The sequence below is a fragment of the Bos indicus x Bos taurus genome, chromosome 15 (genome assembly GCF_003369695.1).
Source record: "Bos indicus x Bos taurus breed Angus x Brahman F1 hybrid chromosome 15, Bos_hybrid_MaternalHap_v2.0, whole genome shotgun sequence".
In the NCBI taxonomy this organism is placed as follows: Eukaryota; Metazoa; Chordata; class Mammalia; order Artiodactyla; family Bovidae; genus Bos; species Bos indicus x Bos taurus.
Genome location: NC_040090.1, coordinates 84,075,310 through 84,080,949, shown reverse-complemented (window position 1 = coordinate 84,080,949; position 5,640 = coordinate 84,075,310). Strand labels below are relative to the sequence as shown.

The 5,640-nt window shown below is 41.4% G+C and overlaps 1 pseudogene; it reads left to right on the top strand.

Annotated features, from left to right (window-relative positions):
* Positions 1-832: 832 nt before the first annotated feature.
* LOC113905178 lies at positions 833-1,816 on the top strand (annotated as a pseudogene).
* The last annotated feature ends 3,824 nt before the right edge of the window (positions 1,817-5,640 follow it).

Genomic DNA, 5,640 nt, shown 5'->3' with positions numbered 1-5,640 from the left:
ACAAAACTGTTGAGCAGAGCAGCATGTGAACCTGAGCAGGCTGAGCTGGTGGTTGGCCCTGGCCGCTCTGCAGACATAAGGGATGTCCTGTCCTAGAAGGAGGGCTCTGCCTCCTGGGTTTAGGGACTCCTGCACGTGAGTCCCTAAACCCATTGCCCTCTTCCCAGAGACAATACTGAGCAAAGCCCCGGCCGTCCTGCAGTGCAGGTGGCTCACAGTCAATGTGGGGCGCCCTGCCTCTCAGCAGGCCCCTCTGAGTGAGCTCCTGGGCGTCGGCAGGCCCAGGCCTTAGTGCTCAGGGCCTGAGCATCTGTGCTAAGCTCCAGAATTCAGCCCAGAGTCTGGTGGCACGCTCATCTCTGCATTTGGTGGGTGACACCAATGGAGCTCAGCTCCGAGCTGTGGGTCCTAGGGCTTTCTGCTGCGGGTTTTCTGAGGCAATGTTAGAAGCGCTGAGAACGATGCAGACAGTATTCCAGGCAGACGGGTGATTGTAATCCGCAGACTTCACGCGGGAGATGGAGGTTAGAGCAGGAGTGGGTGGGAGGGGAGGTGCAGGTGCCAAGGAGAAAGCAGAGCAGGTGCAGGTAAGAATAAGAAATTATTCAATTATGTTAGATTTTAAATAAAATGGCATTGTCCTATCTCTCCAAACCCCACAGAATTTCATACTTTGGAAATTCTGCAGAGAACAAATCACTTCATTCTGAAACCAGAATTTCCATGGAGAGTCTCCTCTGAATATGTCCAACATAAGATCAGGGTGGATCAGAATCAGTTCCCAACATCTGCTTGATTATCTCTAAGGGAGACAAGAATACTCAGACTGTGTGCTCTAGGGAATTTTATTGTTTAAAAGAAAAATTAAATCTCTACTATGGCAAAAGACAATTACTCTGCACTGTCTGAGTTTATCCTCTTGTGACTCACAGATAATCCAGAACTTCAATCCACTCTTTTTGGTGTATTCCTAGTAATCTATTTAGCAAGTGTCCTGGGTAATCTTAGATTGATTCTGCTAATACATGTCAACCTGCAGCTTCATATATTCATTTTTTTTTCTCAGCCATCTGGCTTTTATTGATTTTTCTTTTACTTCGTCTGTCACCCCAAACACCTTGGTGAATTTTCTGTGTGAAGTTAAAAGTATAACATTTTATGCACGTGCCATTCAGGTGTGCTGCTTCATCACATTTGCAGTTTGTGAGCAGTATTTGCTCTCAATCATGGCCTATGACAGGTATGTTGCCATTTGCAACCCTTTACTGTATGCCATCATCATGCCTAAAAAACTCTGCAATCAGATCATTGCTAGCACATATATTTATGGATTCGTTGTGGATTTTGCACAGACAGTCGCAACATTCCTTTTGTCTTTCTGTGGCTCCAGTAGGGTCAACCACTTCTACTGTGATGACGTTCCTTTGGTCGTGTTGGCTTGCTCTGACACTCACATCAAAGAGCTGATGCTGTTAACCATTGCTGGGTTCAACACCCTTTGCTCTCTACTGATCATGATCATTTTTATGTCTTCATCCTCTTTGCCATTCTGAGGATCTGCTCTGCTGAAGGAAGGCAAAAAGCCTTTTCTACCCGTGTTTCCCATCTCACCTCCATCACCATATTTTATGCAACAGTCATTTTTATGTACCTCCTGCCCAAATCAAGCCATTCTCTGAACATATGTAAATTTGCTTCAGTATTCTATGTGGTAGTGATTCCCATGTTAAACCCATTGATCTATAGCTTGAGGAATCAGGAAGTAAAGAATGCACTGAAGAGAATTATAGAAAAGTTCCATTTGGCTATCAAATAACTGAAAAAATCAAGGATGGGGAGGAATCAGAGGACTTGTAATTATGGCTTATCTAGAGTCCATGGGGTCGCTAAGAGTCGGACATGATTGAGCAACTTCACTTTCACTTTCATGCACTGGAGAAGGAAATGGCAACTCACGCCAGTGTTCTTGCCTTGAGAATCCCAGGGATGGGGGAGCCTGATGGGCTGCCGTCTATGGGGTCGCACAGAGTCGGACACTACTGAAGTGACTTAGCAGCAGCAGAGTCAAAATGCTGATAAATGACAGTGTCAAATTCCTCACTTCCAGTGTTCACATTTACTCAATATATCTTACCCACTGTTTCATTCTTGGTGATTTACAAGTGAAAGGCATTTTTAAAAATTTGGAGGTGTTCAATTTTAAAAGGAGAAGGAGACAGACAAACAAGGAAAGACAAAGAGAAACAGAGATAGAGATATCTTAACTTGTTTGAACAGACATATTTAAAATTAAAGAGAAGGAACATCGGGCATAATGACTTTATCTGAATTCTGTATCATATGGGTCATACTAAAATAGATCAACATTTGGTATCTTATATTTTGGGTTTACTGCATAGATAATCTGGAAAATAAGGCAAAGTTTAATGGCAAGATTTTCTTTTTTTAACACTCTGAATAATCTTCCTAACACTCCTCTTCTTGCATTCAGCTCAAAGAATAGCACCAGCAGAACAACCTTGACATTGAACCCTTGGTGACAACCCATATGGACACTGTATCAGTTTAGTTCCCTGGAGCTCTTTCCTGCCATTATCATTCCTTGCTTGTTCTATATCAGTTGTGATTAGAAACATGGACTCTTCCTTCACACAGTTTGGCAAACAATTTTAGTTTTCCCAAGTAATAGTTGTTATCTTGGGTAAATTATTATATTTCACATCTCTTTTCCTTGGTTTCTTCATCTACAATGGTAATAGTTCCTTTGTCCTGGACTGATTGTGAAGATTAAATAAGATGATGACCATAAAAGGCTTATATAGTTTGTAGTACATGCCAAGTGCTTCATGAGCATTGACTATTACACATAATTAGTAAAATTATTTTCAGCATTGTTATAGCATGCATAGCTTTTTTAGAAAGAGTTGGCAACATGATATGCTTTATTTTAAAATCAACAAAATGAAAACATAAAAGCTAACAAATTATTGTATTATCATAATTAAAGCAATTTCATTCCTTTTCATTTTTGTTTCAAATTGATATAAATGACTTTTTTTAAAGTGTACATATTTAAAGTACTCAATTTGATAAGTTTTGAAACATCACCACAGTGAAAATGCTGAATGAGTTTGTCCCTTTCCCCGAGGTTCCTCCTCCACTGACCCTGGGCAACCACCAATCTGGTTCCTGTCACTATGGATTGCTTTGCGATTCTTACGTGCATGCTGCATGCTAAGTTACTTCAGTCGTGTCTGACTGCTTATTTCTTATAGTTTTACATAAATGGAATCATCAATATGAACAGAGAAATTTTATATCTCAGAAGTGCAAACAGCTTCATGTTCAACGTTTGGCATAATTATTCTCTAAAAGTTCATTGCCCACACCACTGAGCTATTCTAAGGCCATTCTACCTCCTATGCATGTGTGAATGCTGTCACTTCAGTCATGTCTTTGTGACACCATGGACTGTAGCCCACCAGACTCCTCTGTCCATAGGATTCTCCAGGCAAGAATACTGGAGTGGGGTGCCATGCCCTCCTCCATGGGGTCTTCCAGATCTAGGGATGGAAAAGTGGCCCTGGCTTCTCCTGCATTGGCAGGCAGGTTGTTTACAACCAGCACAAAGTGGGAAGCCCATCCTACCTCCCACTGCCCCTAAATTTCATCACAACTGCTTTTATTAATTTGTTGGGGGTATAGTTACTTTACAATATTGCATTAGTTTCCTGCCATCAGTTCAGTTCAGTTCAGTCACTCAGTCATGTCCGACTCTTTGCAACCCCATGAATCACAGCATGCCAGGCCTTCCTGTCCATCACCAACTCCAGGAGTTCACTAAAAATCATGTCCATTGAGTTGGTGATGCCATCCAGCCATCTCATCCTCTGTGGTCCACTTCTCCTCCTTCCCCCAGTCCCTCCCAGCATCAGGGTCTTTTCCAATGAGTCAACTCTTCACATGATGTGGCAAAAGTATTGGAGTTTCAGCTTTAGCATCAGTCCTTCCAAAGAAATCTCAGGGCTGATCTCCTTCAGAATGGACTGGTTGGATCTCCTTGCAGTCCAAGGGACTCTCAAGAGTCTTCTCCAACACCACAGTTCAAAAGCATCAGTTCTTCAGTGCTCAGCTTTCTTCACAGTCCAACTCTCACATCCGTACATGACCACTGGAAAAACCATAGCCTTGACTAGACGGACCTTTGTTGGCAAAATAATATCTCTGCTTTTGAATATGCTATCTAGGTTGGTCATAACTTTCCTTCCAAAAAGTAAGCTTCTTTTAATTTCATGGCTGCAGTCACCATCTGTATTGATTTTGGAGCCCAAAAAAACAAAGTCTGACACTGTTTATATTGTTTCCCCATCTATTTGCCAGGAAGTGATGGGATCAGATGTCATGATCTTTGTTTTCTGAATGTTGAGCTTTAAGTCAACTTTTTCACTTTCTTCTTTCACTTCCATCAAGAGGCTTTTTAGTTCCTCTTCACTTTCTGCCATAAGTGTGGTGTCATCTGCATATCTGAGGTTATTGATATTTATCCCAGCAATCTTAATTCCAGATTGTGCTCCCTCCAGCCCAGCGTTTCTCATGATGTACTCTGCATATAAGTTAAATAAACAGGGTGACGATATACAGTCTTGACATACTCCTTTTCCTATTTGAAACCAATCTGTTGTTCCATCTCCAGTTCTAACTGTTGCTTCCGACCTGCATACAGGTTTCTCAAGAGACACGTCAGGTGGTCTGGTATTCCCATCTCTTTCAGAATTTTCCGGTTTATTGTGATCCACACAGTCAAAGGTTTTGGCATAGTCAATAAAGCAGAAATAGATGTTTTTCTGGAGCTCTCTTGCTTTTTCAATGATCCAGCAGATATTGGCAATTTGATCTCTGGTTCCTCTGCCTTTTCTAAAACCAGCTTGAACATCTGGAAGTTCATGGTTCACATACAGCTGAAGCCTGGCTTGGAGAATTTTGAGCATTACTTTACTAGTGTGTGAGATGAGTGCAATGTGAATTAGTTATTCATATACATATATCCACTCTTTTTTAGATTCGCTTCCCTTTTAGGTCACCACAGAGCACTGAGTAGAGATCCCTGTGCTATACAGCAGGTTCTCATCAGTTATCTATTTTATACCTAACAGTGTATATATGTCAATCCCAATCTCCCAATTCATTCATCTGTCTTTCCTCCCTTGGCAATCCTAAATTTCTTTGCTATATCTGTAATTCTATTTCAGTTTTGCAAACAAGTTCATCTGTACCATTTTTGTAGATTCCAGATAAGGGATATGATATATTTGTCTTTCTCTTTCTGACTTACTTCATTCACTTTGACAGTTTCTAGGTCCATCCCTGTTGCTGTTAATAGCATTGTTTCATTCTTTTTTATGGCTGAGTAATATCCCATTGTACATATGTACCACATCTTCTTTACCCCTTCCTCTGTTGATGGACATTTAAGTTGCTCCCATGTCCAGGCTATTGCAAATTGTGCTGCAATGCACATTGGGGTGCATGTATTCTTAGAAATTACGGTTTTCTTCAGATATATGTCCAGGTGGGCTTCCCCAGTAACTCAGCTGGTAAGGTTGCCCAGCAGATCTGGTTTTGATCCCTGGGTGGGGAAGA